The sequence below is a fragment of the Artibeus jamaicensis genome, unplaced genomic scaffold, assembly GCF_021234435.1.
Source record: "Artibeus jamaicensis isolate MK-2021 breed Jamaican fruit bat unplaced genomic scaffold, CSHL_Jam_final scaffold_1031, whole genome shotgun sequence".
In the NCBI taxonomy this organism is placed as follows: domain Eukaryota; kingdom Metazoa; phylum Chordata; class Mammalia; order Chiroptera; family Phyllostomidae; genus Artibeus; species Artibeus jamaicensis.
The window spans coordinates 2,775,145-2,797,119 of NW_026522026.1; positions in this window are offsets into that span (position 1 = coordinate 2,775,145).

The window sequence follows — 21,975 nt, forward strand, 5'->3', positions numbered from 1 at the left end:
GAGCCCCCAGCAAAAAAAAAAAAAAAAAAAGCAAAGACAGTTGAGAGATTGCCATAGATATGTAATCTCTGAAATTTTAGAGGACATAGGAATCCTCAAAGAGTAGAGTACATACATTTTCTTTTTGAACTTGAGCCACAGATGCAAAATAGATCATTCGGTCAACTGTTGATTCACAGTTAATATCTGCTTCCTGTTTCAAGAATACCATAATAACCCTGACTGGTGTAACTCAGCAAGTGGGGTGTCATCCCACAAACCAAACTGTTGCTGGTTTGATTCCTGGTGAGGGCACGTGGCTGGGTTGTGGGCCAGGTCCCCAGTTGGGGGCATGCAAGAGGCAACTGACGAATGTTTCTCTCGCACACTGATGTTTTCTCTCCCTCTCTTTCTCCCTCCCTTCCCCTCTGTCTAAAATAAATAAATAAAATATTTTAAAAGAATACCATAATATATATGTACATGGTATATGATATTCTAGATATATATTAAGGATATATACACATGTATATAATACACATGTATGTATGTGTGTGTGTGTGTGTGTGTGTATGTATTTCCTCAAGAGTGAGAGCACCAGGTACGAATAGTTAATCCGTGACTTATGGGAATGCTACACTTAGGGGAAGTTTTGTGTCTAATTTACTGCAGGAGTTCACAGAACTGTATGTCTCTAGTTAGTTGATAATAGTCTTCTAACAGCACATGCCTGTTTAACATATATGCCTGGATATGTTCCCCCCAAATGTGCTGGCTCTGTTTGGAGCTCAGTACAAACTCAGCTTCTTTTTCTTCTCTTCCACAGTCCTCCTGTCTACTTGTCTGTCTGTAGTGGAAATTCGTCCTTCTGAGAAGGAGGTCACAGCTACTAGGATGTATAATTAGGTTGCTGTGTATGAAGTTTGATAAAAGATTTTGATCAACTTTGTCAGGTTTTTTGGATAAGCAGTCCAGGCTATCTTATCCCAGTATCCCCTCAGATCCCCTAGTATTCCAGTATCCCACCTAGATCCCCTCAATGAAGTACTGAGGCCTCAGCTGCTGAAGGAGATATTTACACAGAGTTTTTAACATCTTTAGCAAGTTCCTTAGTTACAGAGGCACAGGAAGTCCCATCCTCACTGGCTGATGGATTTAGAGAATAAAGGCTTTGCCATCTGAAAGTCCATTCTAGCTCCAAAGCTTTTCACAAGGTTGGTTAAGGCTGTTGCTTGACTTCTCCCCGCTCCTGTTTCCTTTCCCTCCCTCCACAGATGTTGATCTATGGGTACTCCTCGTACACTAAACTCAGAGTGTTCTTCTGGGAATCCAACCTACAACACTTGTATATGTTGTGAGTTTTTCTCGGAGTTGTGTTTGGAAAGACAGATGACTAATATTCCTCTCAACCCTTCTCTCTTCAGATACTGGCATTGTGATGAGGTTTTAGATTAAAGGTGTATTGTCAGAATAAAAAAAATCCATTGGAATGTAAAAAGAAGAAAGTGCTCAATGAGAGTCCAAGCAGTAAAGAAAGCCCTTCGAATTACTGTGGTATATTGATCTGGTCATTGAAATACAGTAAAGCATGTCATAACTGTAGGGTACAGGAGATGATCCTATTCTTCCCTTTCTCCTCCAGTCTATTTTCCATCCTGCAGCCCTTAATTTGCAAACCCAAATATGGTCAATTGTCTTTTTCTCTTAAAATCCTCATATTGCTTTTCATTATTTTGGGGGTAAAGTTGGAATTCTCTTACAGAATCTTTTGACCTGAATCTTACACCACTGCTCTGGACTCATCTCTCATTCCGCAGCCCTACTAAATGTCATTAAGTTTCTCCAAAGTACCATGTTAACTCATTCCTGGGCCTTTTCACAAGAAGCTCTCCTTGCCTAGACCACTCCTTTTACCCATCATCAAGCTGACTGCAGCTCACACTTCAGGATCCAGCTCCAACGTCACTCCCCCGGGCAGCCTTTCCTGACGATGCAGTTGCCTTGTTTGGCCCGGCCATGAAACCCTTACTTCCCCTGGAATCACACTTGTCCAATATTGTTTAAAATTTTTTTTCTTAAACACTATATCCTCCCTAGTAACAAGTAACATTTGTTGAAGACTTACTATTTGCTAGGAACTGTTCTATGCACTTGACATATATTAGTTCCTTTAATTCTTATAATAAACTTATACTACTTTACTTCCTTATGACATAGAAAGCAGAGACACATGGATGTTAAGGAGCCTCATAGTAATGGGACTTGGGTCTGTATTTTAACTTGGTCTGTTTGATTCTGGAGCTGTGCCACCATAACATTGTGATTTGGTGCCTGTCATATAGTAAGCACTCAGCACATGTTTATTGAACCAATGAATTTAATAGGTCCAGCCAGAAGAGAGGAAGAGCGCTCAGCCTTATTGGGAATAAAGTAGGAAAGTTAGGTTCAGATTATGGAAACTCTAGGACCTGAGAAGTAGATTAGACTGGAGGTGGTTTGAATAGGGACTCATTGTTGAAAATACTTTTTCAAAGGAGATTATATTGGCAACAGTTTGTGGAAGTTCTACTCTGTGCCTTCTACTCAAACCTCTAGCTAGAAGTTAGAACATGTAAAAATGGGGATGATGAAACATTAGTAGAAAAAATCAACAGTACATAAAACCTAAAGGCTGAAATTTCTGTTTTCTTTAACTGGTGGTCATAAAAATGTAAAGAAGAAGTAGAAATTATTTTCATATAATTTCATGGCATGATTATTAAGATTTTATATTTTAAAAACATAAATATATTTTTAAAAATCAGTTTATTCCTAGGATATTTAGGGGCCAATAATATCTTTTTAAAAATTTAAGTTAGATATTCTTACCAAAAATATATATTTTTTTAAAAAAACATTTTTTTGAATTAGGGTTTTAGGGATAATGTTAAGTGCAATATATTAAAATCAGTTTTCAAAGAAAATTAAAAATAATATTGAATGTAAACTATAATTAAAAAGTAAAATTAAAAAAATAATAAATCAATTGTGACAGTCTACAACTTTCAATACTTTTGATTGGTTCCATGTTCAAATGACAAATAATAATTTTTGTTGCAAACTAAACCACCTATTGGCCCTAAAATCTTAACTGAAAACGTTGTTAATTGCTTAAATGCTAATCCAACTTCAAATATGTTTGTTGAGGGTGGTAAGGACTTAAAAATCATTGTCCTTCAAAGTGATTTGAATGCATTGGGTGAATACCAGGGATCATTTAAAAGTGGTCATGGGGCTAACCCAGGAGTTGCGTAAGTATCTTAATATTTGACGTTTTCCCCCTGATTCCCCTCCCTGTTATACTCATATTACACTAAGAATGAGGAATTCTAACAATCTCTTCCTCTTGTAAATGCTAGTTGTTGCCACCTCAAAGTGTCTTAATTATTTTAGAGCTATTAATCCAGAGTCTTCTGCACTTTTTTTTTACTTTTCATTTTCTGATACTTCACTGATGAACATTGTGACAATTTAGAAACACACATAAAAGGTTCAGTGAAACAGAGGAGACCAGCCTAACAGGAAGAGACTTGTCTGCATAGTTGAGAGGCTCTCTTTGTTGCCCTGAGCAGTACATATCTAAATCTCTACATTCCTGTTTTTAGAATTTGGAAACACAAAGGATGGAAGATAAACAAGATCATACCTTGCAGAATGTCTACATGTGACTGAAGCCTAGGATAGTACTTATTCTTAGGAATGTAGAGAGCCTTGCATCTTGGAAGTGAAAATAACAGTCGCTTACAAATAATATAAAAAATACAGTTTGTATTTTCATTTCTATGCTGCAAAAAGATACATGACCATAATTGTAAGTTCTCATTCTCTCTTGCTTCATCTCTTCTTCTCCCCTTTCCTTCATTTTTCTTTTTGCAGAGTTTGATAGCTGGTGTATCTAACAGAGATAATTTATTATACTTTAAAGAATATTATTTTTAACTTATTTCAATATGTGTAATTATTAAATTCAGCATGCCCTTAGACTACTGAGATGCAAATCAAAATGCAAAAGAATTAAGTGAGCAAAACATCATGTAACATATAATATAATATGATATGTAGTCAGACAAAGAAGCACAGGAAGACCCAATGTAAATAAAGATGGTCCCTGATTTATGATGGTTTGATGTACAATTTTTGACTAGTAATGGTAATAAAAGTGATAGCATTCAGTAGAAACTGTACTTCAAATTTCGAACTTAGACCTTTTCTGGAGATGACACCATGTGGTACAATGATCTTTCACGGCACTGGGCAGTGTCAGCCAGCTGCAGCTCCACTCAGCCACATGGGGGCAAGGACGAACAACCTGTGCTATACCGTGTACCATGTTGCCAGTGTATTTTGGATATTGTGTTCTGAGCATATTTCTGGTAGGTTAGGCTAAGCTGTGATGTTTATGAGGTTAGGTACATTAAATGCCTTTTTGACTTAGGATATTTTCAACTTATGATGGGTTTAGCAGGATGTAACCACATTATAAATTGAGGAGCATCTATAAACCCCTTTATGGAGAACACTACAAAAAAGGCAGTAATACTCTGGGACAGCACAAATTGAAGCCTGTGATACTTCAGTTGTGGGAGATGGGTCTTATATATTAAGACATACTGAACAAAGAAAATACACAAGAGTTTTGAATATGAGCCTCAATCAAAATTCACGAAGGAAGTAATTTTAATTTTTGTCATTGATTTGCAATTGAGCTGCTTTTCTCAGGGGCACCTTTGTGTAGTACATGGTTGATGTGAGGCTATAGGGATTTATTCATTGTTAAGAGTGGTTGATGGAGGAGGGGTACAGCTGGAATGGGCGGGCCCCACCCCACATTGGTGGAGACAGATTCAGGAGGGACATCTCAGGAGTGAGGAGTCCCAACCCCACACCAGGCTCCCCAGGCCAGGGTTCCAGTGCCAGGAAGATAAGTCCCCACAATTTTTGACGGCAAGAACAGTGGGTACTGAGTTGGTGGAAGAAAATTCTGGAGCCCAAAGCAGCTCTTCTTCAAGAACCCACACATGGACTCACCTACTCAGACTCACTCCCTCTGGGCTCCAGCACTGGGGTAGCAGCTTGAAAGGCACCAGGGGCATACAGAAAAGAACTGAAGTGTCTGGCATCAAAGTGAGCAGAGGCCATTGTTCCTTTCTAAACCCTCCCCCAACAGAGCCACAGAAGTGGCAAGCTGGTGCCATGTCTGAGACTCCAGTAACCTGGCTAACACTCTGCGACTCACCTTAGGGATCCCCAAGAACTCTACCCTGGCCAATTTACAGGCCCACTCAACCTGGTTTTCCATATGAATGGCTGGTCTTGGCTTGTACTGCACAACTTCCTAAATCCTATAAAAACAAAAAACAAAAAAAGCTAGTCTTAGTGAGCCCCAGGCTCAGCACTAGCAACAGCCAATCTAGATTGACAGCTTGGCTTTGCCTGGGAATCTCCAAGCACTGCACAAATAGCAGCCATCTCAGATTGCTTTATATCTCTGGCAGGGTTGCCCCAGGCAAACCACAGGTGGGGACTGACTTTTGCCTGCACTACCCAGTAAACCCCAGGGACAGTGCACCCAGTGGACAGCTACAGACAACACTGAAGCACCACCAAGCTGCCCTCACAGAGCCAGTCCTCCATGGAGGATGGAGGCTGGTGGTCCCTGGTCACAGCCAGGCTTTGCAGCTGACTGGAGTGGGCACATCCCTTCCATTGATCTGACAACAGCAACCAAGACTCAACTACAAACAGAAGGTATACTCAGTCCACACAAGGAGTGCACCTCGAATACCCAGCATGGGCAGGTGAGTCTGTGCCACAGGACCCTACAGGATACCCACTACATTAGGCCATGCCTCCAAGACAGTGAGTCATGGAAGCTCTATCTAATACATACTGCCAAAACAAGGAGACAAAGAAACAGGGCCCAAATGAAAGAACATGGCCTGAAGATCAAAATTCCAGGAAAAGAGCTAAATGAAATGGAGACAAGCAATTTGTCAGATTCAGAGTTCAAAACACTGGTTACCAGGATGCTCAAAGAACTTAGTGAGAACCCCAGTAGCAGAAGAACATCCAGTCAGAAATGAAGGACACACTAATTGAAATAAAGCCAAATTTATAGGAAACAACAGTAGAGTGGATGAAGCCAAGAATTAGATCAATGACTTGGAACATAAAGAAGAAAAATCAACCAGTTAGAACAAGAAGAAAAAAGGATCCAAAAAAAGTGAGGATAGTATAAGCAGCCTCTGGAACTTCAAAAGGTCCAACTTTCACATTAGAAGGGAGCCAGAAGGAGAAGAGAAAGAGGAAGGAATTGGAAATCTATCTGAAAACATAATGAAAAAAAATTCCCTAACTGGGTGAAGAAAATAGACAAGCAGTCCAGGAAGCACAGAGTCCCGAACAAGATGCATACATACAGGTCCACTCCAAGACATGTCATAATTTAAATGCCAAAGGTTAAAAATAGGAGAGAATCTTAAAAGCAACAAAAGAAGTTAATTAACTACAAGTGAGTTCCCATATCACTGTCAGCTAATTTCTCAAAAGAAACATTGCAGGCTAGAAGGGATTGGCAAGAAATATTCAAAGTCATGAAAAGCAGGGACCTATAGCCAAGATTGCTGTACCAAGTAAAGCTGTCATTTAGAATCAAAGGGTAGATAAACTCCTTCCCAGACAAAACAAAACAAAACAAAAGGAGTTCATCATCACCAAACCATTATTATATGAAATGTTCAAGCGACTTATTTAAGAAAAAGGCTATCAAAACTATGAACAATAAAGTGGCAAAAACACATATCAATCAACAATCGAATCTAAAAAATAAACTAAGCAAAAAAGAACAGAGACAGAATCATGGATACAGAGAGTGTTTTTATGGTTGCCAGATGGGAGGGGGAATGGGCAAAGAGGTGACAGGATTAAGAATTACAGATAGGTAGTTACAGCATAGCCACAGGGATGTAAAGTGCCATACAGGAAATGGAGTAGCCAAAGGAATTATATGCATGACCCATGGACATGACCATGGTGGGGGATTGCCTGAGTGAGTGGGGTGTGCTGGGTAGAGGGAGGCAAAGGAGGAAAATCAAGAGACCTGTATAGCATAATAAAAAAAAAGGAATGAAAAATAAATAATGGTTGAATGAATCTCTTGAGCAATACTGGAGAGAAAAACTAGCTCTCTCTCTTTTTTTCTCTTTGAAGCATAACCCCAATTTTGTTTGTTTTCTTTAAACATTTTTTATTTTAATGTTTTTTGTTTTATATTTGCTGTATTTTTTTCTGTTGCCACTTAGTGCCCTTATATCTTTCTGCCCCCAGCAATCACAACACTGTTGTCAGGCCCATGGGTCTATTTTCCTTTTTGCTCCATCCCTCTACCCTGTTCCTCCACCTCCTCCCACTGGCTGTCATCTGCTCTCCATCTATGAGTCTGTCTCTGTTTTGCTTGTTAATTTAGTTTGTTCATTAGATTCCACATATAAGTGAAATTGTATGGTATTTTTCTTTCCTTGACTGGCTTATTTCACTTAGCATGTTCTCCAAGTTCACCCATACTGTTGCAAAGGGTAAACTTTTTTAAAAGTTTCTGAGTAGAATTCCAATATATAAATGTCCCATAGTTGTTTTATTTATTACTCACCTATTGATTATCACTTGGTCTGCTACCATATCTTGGTGATTGTAAATAACACAGCAATGAACATTGGGGTGCTATGTTCTTTCAGATGAGTGTTTTGAATTCCTTTGGATATATTCCCAGAAGTGGAATTACTGGGTCAAAAGCCAGATACATTTTTATTTTTATTTATTTATTTATATTTAGTTATTTTTCAAGTACAGTTTTCTGTTTATTTCTCCCATCCCAGCCCACCCCTCCCCCATGCTGTTTTCCACAGTGGCTGCACCAGTCTGCATCCCCACCAACAGTACAAAAGAGTTCTCCTTTCTCCACATCCTCAACATCACTTGTTGTTTGTTGATTTATTGATGATGGCCATTCTGACATGCGTGAGGTGGTATTTCATTGTGGTTTTAATTTATTTCTCTGATAATTAGTGACTTTGAGCATCTTTTCATATGTCTATTGGTCATCTGTGTGTTCTCTTTGGAGCAGTGTCTATTCAGGTTCTTTGCCCACTTTTGAGTTTTTTAAGCACTTTATAAATAGTGGATATTAACCTCTTATCAGATGCATCGGCGAATATGTTCTTCCATTCTGTGGGTTTTCTTTCTATTATTTTTTGAATGATTTCCTTTGCTGTGCAAAAACTTTTTAGTTTGATATGGTCCCAGTTGTTTATTTTTTTTCCCTTGCCTACAGAGATATGTCCAGTAAAAAATTGCTATAAGAAATGTCTGAGATTTTGCTGCCTTTTTTTTTTTAGGATTTTTATGGTTTCTGATCTAACATTTAAGTCTTTGATTCATTTCAAATGTATTCCTATGTGTATTGCAAGAAGGTGGTGTAGTTTCTTTTTTGCATGTATCTCTCCAATTTTCCCAACACTCTTTACTGAATAAACTATCTTTAGCCCACTGTATGTGCTTATATGAATTGACTATAAAGGTTAGGTTTCTTTCTGGGCTCTCTATTCTGTTCTATTGTTCTATCTGCGTGTTTTTATGCCAATAGTAGGCTTTTAAAAAAATTATGGTAGCCTGGTAGCATAGTTTGATATCGGGGGATTCCTCCAACTGTGTTCTTTTTTGCCCAGGATCACTGTTGCTATTTGGGGCATTTTGGGGTTCCATACAAATATTTGAAACATTTGTTCTAGTTGTGTGAAGTACATCATTGGAAACTTGTTAGGAATTGCACTGAATCTATACATTGCTTTGGGTAGTAAGGACATTTTAATGATGTTAATTCTTTCTATCCATGAACATGGTGTGTGTTTCCACTTATTTGTATCTTTAATGTCTTATAATTTTCTGAGAACAGGTCTTTTACATCTTTGTTTAGGTTTATTCCTAGGTATTTTATTCTTTTTGAGTGATTGTGAATGGGATTTTTTAAAAAAAAATTTGCTTTCTTTAGTTTGCTATTGGCACATATAAATGCAACCAATTTCTGGATATTAATTATGTATCTTGCTACTTTGCTGAATTCATTGATCAGATCTAGTAGTTTCTTGGTGGAATCTTTGGGATTCTCTATGTACAGTATCATATTATCTGCAAATAAAGAAAGTTTTACTTCTTCCTTTCCAACTTGGATGCCTTTTATTTCTTTATGTTGTCTGATTGCTGTGGCTAGGACTTCTAACACTATGTTGAAGGAGAGAGGTGAAAGCAGACATCCCTGTCTTGTTCCCAATCTTAAGGGAAAAGCTTGTAGTTTTTGCCCATTGAGTATGATGTTGGCGGTTGATTTGTCATATGTGGCCTTTATTATGTTTAGACATGTTCACTCTATTCCCACTTTTCTGAAAGTTTTTATCACAAGTGGGTGCTGGATTGTATCAAAGGTTTTTTCTGCATCTATTGATATGATCATGTGGTTTCTATCCTTCATTTTCTTTATGTGGTAAATCACATTTATTGATTTGTGAATATTGTACTAACCTTGCATTCCCAGATTAATCCCGCTTAATCATGGTGTATGACATTTTGATGTATGCATTGTTGTATGTATTTGATGTATGCTCAGTGTATGCATTGCTGTATTCAGTTTGCTAATGTTTTGTTGAGGGTTTTAGCACCTATGTTAATCAGGGATATTGCCCTTTAATTTGCTCTCTTTGTAGTGTCTTCATCTGGTTTTTAAATTAGGGTAATGTTGACCTCATAAAATGAGTTTGGGAGCCTTTCCTCCTCTTGAATTTTATGAAATAGCTTGAGAAGGAGAGGTACTACTATATCTCAAAATGTTTGATAAAATTAATCTGTGATGCCATCTGGTCCAGGGCTTTTGTTTATTGTGAGTTTTTTGATTACTGCTTCAATTTTATTAGGTGTAATGTGCCTATTCAGATTCTCTGCTTCTTCCTGATTTATTTTTGAAATATTGTATGTTTCTAGGAATTTATTCATTTCTTTCAGGTTGCCCAGTTGGCTGGTATATAATTGTGTATAATATTTTCTTACAACCCTTTGTATTTCTTTGGTGCCAGTCGTTATTTCTCCTCTTTTACTTCCAATTTTATTCATTTGGGTCCTTTCTCTTTTTTTCTTGATGAGCCTGGTTAAAGGTTTGTCAATCTGGTTTATCTGTTCAAAGAACTAGCTCTTGGATTCATTGATCTTTTGTATTGATTTTTTAGATTCTATTTTTAATCCATTTCTGCTCTAATCTTTATTATTTTCTTCCTTCGACTCACTTTGGGCTTTGTCTGTTTTTCAAGTTCCTTTAAGTGTGAAGTTAGATTGTTTACTTGAGCTTTTTCTTTTCCTTCCTCCTTCCTCCCTTCCTTCCTTCCTTCTTTCCTTCCTTCCTTTTCTTTTTTTTTGGGGGGGGGGGTTATTCCTGTAATACTATGATTTTCCCTCTTAGGATTGCTTTTCCAGTGTCCCACAGATTTTGGATTATTGTGTCCTCTTTTGATTTGTTCCAAGTTATCTTTTGATTTCTTTCTTCATCTCATTGTTAACCCATTCATTGTTTAATAACATGTCATTTAGTTCCCATGTCTTTTGGTGTTCTTGTGATTGATTTTTAGTTTTATTACATTGTGGTCAGAGAAGATGCATGATGGAATTTCAGTCATGTTAAATTTATTGAGATTTGTTTTGTGTCTCAACATGTGATCTATTCTAGAAAATGTTCCATGTGCACTTGAAAAGTATGTATATATTTCTTGTATTTTCTGCCTTAGTTGTTAAACTAATTATTCATTAAACTGCTCAATTGTTAATCTAATCCAGCTGTTATCAGCAGCCTGGCTTAAGCACTACAGGGTTGGGCAGAGTGCAGGCCTATGGAATGAATTCCTGCAGGTGGGGGTATGGTTTTCTCTATTGATGCCATTCGGAGAAGCGTGCTCTGCCAGAGAGTAATGTCTCCTGCAGTGTGGGTGATGACTCAGCACAGGGATTCCGGTGGCTGTTCCTTTAATTTTCTCCCCAGAGTCACCAACCCCAGGCTCTCCTCAAGTGTATCTAGTCCACTCTGCCCTCCCTTTGCTGGCTCCCAGGGTAGTGGCTATAAATGAAATTTTGTGCTTTGGCCCTTTAAGAGGCTCTCTGCGTTTCTAGCTATCTATTGCTGGCGGACCGAAACTCTGCTACTTTTCACAGCTGGATGTTATCTGGGTACCTTTCTGGCTCTGGTGCTGTAGGTTGGGGAGCCCAGCTTTGGGTTTAGATCCCACAGTTATCAGGGGGAGTCCCCAGCCACTGAAATATCCCTCCAGCACTTCAGCTGCCCCCCTGTGGGAGCCACGCCGGCCCTCTCATATCTCCTTCATACTCCCTACCAGTCACATCGTGGTGAAGTTGTTTCTTATGTCTGTCTGTGGTTATAAGGCTTCTCTCCAGCTATTGCTGAGTTGGTTATTTTTGGATGATTTCTCTTCAATTTAGTTATAATTCCAGATTGGTCCTGGGAGGAGTCTAGTGTAGCTTCCACTTACTCCTCCACTACTTTGGATCCCTATATAATTATTTATTTTAATGTATGACATATCAGGCATTTTCAAACAATGGGGAAGTGCATGAGGAAGACTTTATCAAAAAAGGAAACTTTAAAATATATTAGATGACCTGAACACAATTTGATGAGGTTCACAAAAAAATAATGTATCTGGATTTTTTTTAATTAAAACAATAAATTGGGAAAATATTAGCTTGTGTATTACATAAAGAGGTCATCCAAAGTGATATGTTAAATTTCACATTTTCAAAAAAAAAGAACAAGAAATATAATTTGATTCATTTAACAAGAAAAAAATAATAATGAGGCATGAGAAAATGACCAGTTTCAGTAGTAATCGAAATGAAATAAGAAACAGCAATGTATTTTTTATTCCAATGCTAAACATTTCAGGGAAATTATCATGACTAATGTTGAGTTTATTTTGAAATACTTACATATTTTTTGGTGTCAGTATAAATTTCTCAAAACATTTTGTGAAATTATTAGGCAGAAAATATAAAAAGTTATACAGTATCTTTTCCCTTTGTTTCTCTAATACTCACTAGCACTTATTCTATGAATATTGGAGCAAAATTCCAAACAAAAAAAAATGTACATTATGATCTCATAGGGTGGGGAAGGAAAAACTACAAATGGCCAATGATAGTGAATTGCTTAAATAAATTATGCTGGGAAACTTAATGCTGCCATTTTAAAAAGATATTTGGGGTACATGAGAGCAATAATAAAGTATTTGTCAATAACTAAGATTTAAGAAAAACTAGACAGTAAAATTAAAGGCTAATGGATCAAGACAGAAGAGTATATACAAGGTCTGTCCAGAAATATCCAGCTATGTAATATGAAAAATAGAGACATTTATTGAAAAAGAGACAAGATACAAGAAATATTGTACACAGTACAATGACGCCTCTAGTCCCCTTCAAAATAGGAACCTTGGGACTTCGTACAGTTTTCCCAGCATCTTTTCCACTGTTCAAAATACTCTACAAAATCATTTGTTGGAATTATCATCAGCTGCTCCATTGTGCTTTCCTGAATCTCAATGACGGTCTGAAATCTCTTCATTTTCAAAGACGATTTCAGTTTTGAGAAAAGCCAGAAGTCACAGGGTGCCAAAGCTGGGATGTAGAGGGGCTGAGTCACCTGGGTGATTTGATGTTTCATGAAAAAACTGCAGGAGATGTGATGCATGAGTGGTGTGTTGTGATGAAGCTGCCAATCACCAGTTGCCCATAGCTGTGGCCTTCTGAATCATCTGAATAGTTTCTGTGGAGGAATTTTTAAACTTAACACAAAATTTGATGCAGATTCATTGCTCTACTCGCTCATTTTAAATGCAACAGCCACACACTGCACATGTGCACTGAAAGTCATCTATTGCCTCCACTGACTAGTCTAGTGATGTTGTAATTGTTTACACATGCTCATTCCAGTCCACTCTCCTTGGCTGCCAGGTTACATCAATGTCATGCAAATCACTCTTGTTATATTACCCATGGCTGGGCTTTTTCCAAACAGAGCTTGTACAGTATAGTATATCTGTATAGTATATCTGTAACAGAATGAACTTGTGGGTACATTTCATGAAGGAATGTGTTAATTAGGGATAGGGAGGTTCTGTGATGGAAACAAACAAACAAACAAACAAACAAACAAAAGAAGTCTTAAAAACAAAACAGGTGTGCCCATGCAATACTGGTTAGGACCTCACCATGTCTGGGAGTGCTTGGAGCTACTATGGATAGGTATTCAAATTACATTAGGGAGCCTTTTTGTTTGTTCTATCTCATTCTAATCTGGCAACCTCCTTATCATTTACTATCAGGTGGAGCTTGCCTAGAGTGAGACAATGTGGTAGTTGGCAAATATAGGAAGCAAATATAGGAAGATAGGCTTATCCCTTTATTCTTATAATAAAGGAATTGTTATCTTAATGAATTATTATCTTAGTTTCATCACATGTCGATCTCTTTGAGGTTTGTTAGAGTGAATTGATCAGTTCAATTAGTTCTAGGACAGGGAACACATTGAGTATCCCCATCCATAAAATGAGGGGGTAGGGAAAAAATTTACCAAGTAAGTGACACCTTGTGGACATGACTAGTCAGCTGGATTTCCATAGGTGATATTGACTGAGACAGTATCTGAACCATTGTTCCAGGGAGAAAATGTTTGTGATGCAGATAAAGATTTGTTTTTCAAAGAATAAAGAACTACTAGGAAAATTGCCACCACTGGACTAAACCTCTTAGCTAATTCACCTTTTTTCTAAATCCTTCACCTACTTTTTTCTTCTCTTTATAGAAAGTTTGGCTTTAGATGAGATGTTAAGATGTGTTTAGTGCACATAACCCACCATCTTTTCCAATTGCTGGCATCTCAATAAAGCACCCATGACGATTCAATCCTTGTCTCTACTTATTGGTTCTGGTAGTGACAGACAGTACAAACGCTGGCTTTCCTGGTTTCATTTTCTGGTGACTCTGGTGAAACACCTTCAGGGCTCTCCAGTAAGTTGTGTATTTGGCAGGGAGTACTATTGGCTGCCTGGACCTGGGGCAGGGCTTGGTGCAGATTTGGGGACTCCCTAGTACCAAGTGATTTTACTTGGGGACTCTCCTTTTCTGATTCCTGGCACTCCCCATTGCTTTCACTTTCGATTGAACTGCTGCACTTTCTGGTTCATGATTACAGCCCCAGGTTGTGATTGGGAATGGTTGTCAATAATTAAGTTGCCTTCTGGTTTGTGTGACATTACAGAACTGTGCCAGGTAGAATTGTAGCCCCAGGTGATGACTTAGAACGATTGTCAGGAATCAAGGTGACTTCTGGTTTGTGTGATTATAGAGTTCTGAGTGGTAGGATGGGCAGGAGAGCCTCTGTTCCAGGAAATACCCTGTGGGGTGAGTTATGGCTGATAGGTCAACCTATACTTATGAACCTAAGGAAATGGTTTCTTTATTGTAATACTGCCTGGTTTATGTATAATCTGGGCTCAGGAAAACATTGGCCACTGAATGAGTCTTCAAACTACTATACCATCCTGTAATTAGAGTTGTTTTGTCAGAGATTGGGGAAATGAGATGAAATACCTTATGTATAGGCATTTATGACTTTTCATAATATCAATGAAGATTAAAAAGAAGTAGGTTAATGGTCCAGGGAAAAGGGAATTTGCAGAAGCTCAGAAAACAGAAGGACCAGGAAAAGCAGGATGGCTATTGGGAGCATGGTGAGGGTTCCCATGGTTCCTCCAGCCCTGGGGGATCCACTTCCTTACTTGGAGAATGAGCTGAAGGAAGGGAATAGGTATCTCCATCTCAGACCCATCAGGGAACTAAATTCAGTGAAGGACAAGCCCCTGCCAGGGCAGGGAAGTCATGTTGCAAAAGAAAAGAGCACTGGAAAAATTAGTGTCCAAGTTAGGGAAAAGGAGGTCAGAGTCTGAGAACGTGAGAGTTACATTGGGGAAAAGAAACAGCTCTGATGGTGAATGAGGGGGCCCAGAGAGTCAATCATTACAACAATCTATTAAAGTTACTCCTCAACAGCAGGTAAAATTAACAGAGGGGGACAAATTGTAGACCTTTTTGATTGATACCAGAATGATATATTCCATGGTCAATAGACCCCTAACTGAATTATAACTAGAATTTCTGGAAGATCTAAAAGCCAATTTTTCTTAAAGCCATTAAAAGGTGCCGTGGGAGATATGGTTTTCCTCTTTGGGAATGGATTTGTTGTCAAAACACCATGCTCAAATCACTGCCTCTCCAGAAGAACAACAGCTTCACCTGTAGGTCCCTCCAGAGTACTCACAGCAGTTCATTATGAAACTGTGCAAAGAAGAAAAGCAACCCTGGCCAAAAGAAATGGGGTATCAGGTAAACATCCTTGTGTGGGATGCTGAAGGCCAGGGAGGGCAAGCAAGCCTCCCCTGTTGAAATTGACCTTGAATAAGAAGCAGGGACTCTCAATAAGAGGCAGTATCTCTTGCAAAAGGAGACCCTAGAAGAAATATGCCCAATAATTCAGAAACATAGACTCATTCAGCCCTGCCTCTCCCCATTGAATACAGGATTTAAGGGCCATAAATGACACTGATGGTATTGTGCAGAACAGTATACCCTCTGATGGGGGGTATACTGTTCTGCATGCACAGCCTCTGAGATTCTGTATTAGACTTGAAACATACTTTCTTTTGCATTCCAGTTGACCAGGACTCTCAATCTTTGTTTGCTTTTAATGGCAGGACCCAGAATCTTGGGTAGAAACTCAGTGCTGCTGGACAACCTTACCTCAAGGGTTTAATAACCCCATAATTTTGGGGGACAACCCTGAGCCAGGATTTAAAAGATCTCAAACTAGAAGGAGAGACTTTGTTACAATATGTAGATGCATCATTTAACCACTACTATAGCTACCTTGGAGGACTTGGCATCTTGTGGCTACAAAGTTTCAGCATAGAAGGCCCAGATTGGCCAATGAGCAGTAAGATTTCTTGGATTCCTGCAAAAGGACTCTTGTTGCACTTGTCAAAGAAACCAGATCACACTATCCAAGGGTGACCAGCTTGTCTCAGAGCTGTGGCAGCCACCTACAAATTTTTACAGGAATCTGAAGTTTCTCCTGGGACAGCCTATCACCATTTATGTACTCCCTAAACCTGCTAGAGCAAAAAGGAAAATTGTGGCTCACTGCTGGAAGAATTGGCAGGTACCAAACAATTAAAAACTCTAAGTAAATTAAATCCTATCTCCCTTGTCCCAGAGCCTGACTTGGTTGTGCTAATGCATGACTGTGTGGAAATAATTGATGGTGTTTTTTCTAGCAGAATTGATTTAAAAAAGAGTGAATGTGTATCTAAAGGGAAAAAGGTCTATTGACCTCCAATAAAAAGGAAATTGGAAATTAAGCATACAACAGAAAATGTAAATTATTAGAGACTGTTGAAGAACCTTTACAAGTGGCACTTATGCACTGCACCAGGTGTCAGAAAGAGGACACTGGAGTGGCTAAAGGGGACAATCTGGCCAGCCAGGCAGTGAAAGAGGTTCCTAAAGGAACACACTGTTTTTGGTACCTGCTTTAGACTTGTCACAACTAGACCCTGACTATTCAACTGCAGACTTAGAGAAAGCTAAGAGCTGGGGTTTTGAACCACCTATAATAAACCATGGCTCACAGGTCCCAGAATTCCTAAAGCCATGTGTGCCAGATGAACAATCCCAGGACAGATTCCCATCAGGAAAAAAGAAGGGAAATGATACCAAGGGCACTGCCTGTGTGAGGACTGGCAAACAGACTTTACCCAGATGCCAAAGTTCCAAGGATGAAAATATTTGTTAGTCTTTGTTGATACCTTCTCACAATGGGTAGAGACCTGTGCTATAGAACCGAGAAACCCTCTGAGGTAATGAAAGCCCTGCTCAGGGAAATAATACCTCACTTTGGCCTATCCAGCAGCATATAGAGCAATAGTGGACCTGCTTTGGTGTCAGAAATTATAGGAAAGATTAGTAAATTTTGAGGAATCAAGTAGAGACTTCACAGCGCATGAAGATTATAAGTTTCTGGGATGATAGACAAGATGAATTACATCTTGAAGAAAAATATAGCCAAAACACATTATTCAAGCAAACTACATTTGTAGGCAAATGTAGGCAAACTACATTTTTGTAGTCAAAAAACTCATCTGCATTTGGGTAAAGTTTAACCTCTTGCCCTGCTTGGCATAAGGGTGGCTCCTCAAAATGGGATTCAATTGAGTCCTTATGAAATTGTGTATAGGTGACCATTTCAGGCTACAATTGGGGCGAAGACACATATGTAGATCAAGAAGTGAAGGTAAAGAATTATGTACCACATCTAAGTCAGAACTGACCTTGCTTGTACCAGAGATCTCTCCCTGACAGGTTCGCTGCATTCCTTTGAACCTGGAGATAAACTGTTACTCGGGATTTGGAGGACAGGACCCCCAGAAAGCCAACTAAGAAGAAAAGTGACTGGACCTTTGGATGCCCAATATTTTTCATTGGGATCCTATGGTAACTCTAAAGGAGAGGGAGATGTTTTCTTTAAAAATTGCAGATGTAGCCCCAGCTGGAGAGTGTGCAGCTTTTGGTAACTGCACTAAAAGTTATTTTACGCTTTCAGTAGATGTGGAGATAAATTGTAACCCCACCACTAACGTACCTTATCCCTTCAGTCACATTGCCTGCAGGCTGGTTTCTGATTTGTAGGACAGTTTATTCAACAGCAAAACGATTACTTGCATATAAAACTAATCTCATAGAAATGAGATAATTAAAAACTAACAGTGGGGAATGATAGAGGAACTCAAGGATTTTTAGCTGTATTTATACATATGATAGACTTAAGTGGTTAATGCACACAGAAAATTATTATTCCAGGGACTGGAATACATGGCCTACGTGACTCCAGGACGTGATGAGCAATTCAGCCTTTGTGCCCCAGGGTGTCTGCATCCATGGAGATGGTCTCTAAGTCATAGTGTTCCAGGGAGGGAACATCTGTGATGCAGATCAAGAACTATTGATTAGTATGTAAAGAAATACTAGGAAAATTGCCACTGGACTGCAACTCATATCTTTTCAATTAACCTTTTCCCAAACCCCTTACCTACCCTTTCCTTCTTTTTATAAAAAAGTTGGCTTGAGATGAAATGTTAAGATGGTTTTTTAAAAAATTATTTTATTGTTGTTCAATTACAGTTGTCTGCATTTATTCCCCACTTCTCCCCCCTACCCCAGCCAAGTCCCCCTCCCTCCCTTGCTTTCACCCTCCCCCTTAACTTTGTTCATGTGCCCTTCATAGTAGTTCCTGAAAACCTTCCCCCCCCCCCCATTATCCCCTCTGGTTACTGTCAGATTGTTTGTTAAGATGATTTTAAGGATACATAACCCACCATCATCTCAGATCACTGGCATCTGAATAAAGTGCCTGTAAGGATTTGATCCTTGTCTCTACTTACTGGTTCTGGTAGTGATTCTGGTACTAATTCAGGCAGCACAAATGCTGACTTTTCTGGTTTCAATACCCTATCTTATTTTGCAAGATCTTTGAGTATCTACACATTACAATAATAATTATGAATCTATGTAGTAAATAGAAGAACAGTTCTGCTATAATTTTAATTGAAGATATTAAAGCATAACATTTAGTCTATACTGAAAGCAATCATTTGAAATACACGTACATATGGGAGCTGTGATAAGAGAGCAGAGGAAACAATACAGTGACTGTGTGAGAGGAGGATGTTCCTAATACTTCTTTCTTTATTGCCATTCTGTTTATTTACTTCATAAAAATCAGGAAAAAATAAAGTTCTGCGTGATATGTATATACAATTTATAATGATGATATTTAATAATAGAAGTAAAGCATATTTCATAATTAAATGATAAAACAAATATTAAACCATACTAATACTAGAGACATTTTCATTTCTAGATGACCTATGTATTAAAATCTGTTATGGCCAATAGGAGATAACAAAGAAAAGTCAAATTCCAAGTTAAGGTGCAAGGGGCATATAACCACATACTTCATACCAAAAAGAATATTTTCTGGACATGTGACTTTCCAATTCTCAGACAAGTGAAAGAATATTGAGCATTTAGTCATCTTTTAAGTGTTTAATACTTTCAATAATCTCTGGTAAATTACTTTGTAATAAATACATAAATAGAAGACTAGCCATACATTTTTGTAATTTTCTTTTTAACAAGCAGGTTAACTTACTGGTTTCCTTTATTCCTGTTTTTTTTTCTTCTTTTCCCCAAAGTTATTAAAATGAGTTGAAAGCATTTTTTCACCTTGTAGTTATTGTAGTCAAATTAGATATTATAAGAAATAATTTTTTTATGGAGACACCGATAATTAAGAAACTTATTATAATGGTGATTTCCTTCTATAGCCTTAGCAATCAAAAATTTTTAGAGAGTATCATGATCTATGACTTAAACATTAAATGAAATTTATTGTTGAGGGCCATGAGCATTGAATTTATAGAAAATATATGGTCAATTTTGAGCATTACACAAATATAAGATTCAGATTTAAATTTATCTTGAGTTCTTAAATGGTCTCATTCAAATAGTGATTCAATGTGAGCAGACGTGGTATCACTCCCAATTTTCTCCTTTCCTTTGTTTTTCTCTTTCTTTTAATCTCTCGTGTCTTTTCACCACTGAGTCATTTTAGTAAAATCTGCACCTCCCTTCAGATTATGAAAATAGCAGTCACTTTTCTCTCATGTTGAGGGAAAACAGTCTTCCTAAAAGGGATTTTGTGTTTCCAGAGTTCTGCTTTTCACAGTTTAGCATCAAAGGCTATTTTTATCACCATTCTCCTTGATTGTATTTCCCCTGCTAGCATGAAAGCTGGAGAAGCCACTGGATCTGACTCAGTCACTGCTTACCCCATTCAGAACAATTTCTCAGAGACAACAGCAAACAAGAAATTGTGGACTATAAAGGTTAAATAATTAACAGTAGCTTTCTAGAAAAACAGGAGGAGAGTAGATTTTTGTAGGTAAGGGATGAATGGAGTTAATTGAGTCTATGTGTAGTACATCATATCTTTAGTAAGTCTTCAAAAATACCTTTTTAAAAATTGAATTTACTGGAGTGACATAGGTTAATAAAAATATATAGGTTTCAGGTATACAATTTTATAATACATCATCTGTATATTGTATTGTGTGTATTCCCACCCCAAGTCAAGTCTCTTCCAACCATTTATTCCCCTTTTACTCTCCTTTACCCTCTTCTTCCTCCTCCTACCCCCTGGTGATCACCATACTGTTGGCTATGGTTTTTTTTTTCCCCCTTAATCCCTTCACTTTTTTCACCCAGCCCCTAACCCCTGAGCTCTCTGAAACTGTTGGTCTGTTCTCTATATCTATGTCTATTTCTATTCTGTTTGTTAGTTTATTTTGTTCATTAGATTCCACATATAGGTAAAGTCATATTGTACTTGTCTTTCTCTGACTGGTTTATTTCACTTAGCATAATACTCTCTAGGTCCATCCATGTTGTCACAACAAGATTTCTTCTTTTTTATGGCTGATTAGTATTTAATGTACTACAGCTTTTTAATCCACTCATCCCCTGATGGGTACTTGGGCTTCTAAATTCTGGCTATTGTAGATAATGATACAGTGAAGATAGGGGTATATATATTCTTTTGAATTAGTGTTTTGGTTTCTTTGGATATATTCACAGAAGGGGAATTCCTGGCTCATAAGGCAGTTCTATTTTCAATTTTTTGAGGAAACAGCATACTGTTTTCCACAGTGGCTGTAGCAGTCTGCATTCCCACCAACAGTGCATGAGGGTTCCCTTATCTACACATCCTGGCCAATACTTACTGTTTGTTGATTACTGATGACAGCCATTCTGACAGGTGTGAGGAGAAGGATCACTGTGGTTTTTGAATTTCTCTGATGATTAGTGATGTCAAGCATCTTTTCATGTGTCTATTGGACATCTGTATGTCTTCTTTGGAGTGGTATCTATTTAAGTCATTTGCCCATTTTTAAATTAGATTGTTTGATTTTTTTGTGTTGAGTTTTATGCATTCTTTATAAATTTGGAATATTCACCCCTTATTAGATGTATCATTAGTGAATATGTTCTCCCATTTAATGGTTATTTTTTTTTCATTTTGTTGATGATTTCCTTTTCTGTGTAAAAAGTTTTTAGTTTGGAGAGGGTGTGGGGAAAAGGGGTCCTTAGTCCACTGTTGGTGGGATTGTAGACTGGTACAACCATTATGGAAAACAGTATGAAATTTTCTCAGAAAAATAAAAATCGATCTGCCTTTTGACCCAGCAATTCCACTGCTAGGATTATATCCCAAGAATCCTAAAACATCAATTTCAAAGAACCTATGTACCACAATGTTCATAGCAGCACAATTTACAATAGCCAAGAGTTGGAAGCAACCTAGGTGCCCATCAGTAAATGAATGGATCAAAAAATTGTGGTACATATACACAGTGGAATTCTATGCAGCAGAGAGAAAGAAGGAGCTACTACCCTTTGCAACAACATGGATGGAACTGGAAAGCATTATGCTGAGTGAAATAGGCCAGGCGTTAAAAGACAAATACCATATGATCTCACCTTTAACAGGAAGCTAAACAACAAAACAAACAAGCAAACAGAATAAAAACAAAGACACTGAAATAGAGAACAAGTGGGCAGTGACCAGAGGGGAGAGGAAAGGGAATTTAAGGGGAAAAAAGGGGAGGGATTTTGAGGAATAAGTATGAAAGACGCAGGGATGAGGACTGAGGGGGAGGAAATGGGAGGGAGGTGGGGAGC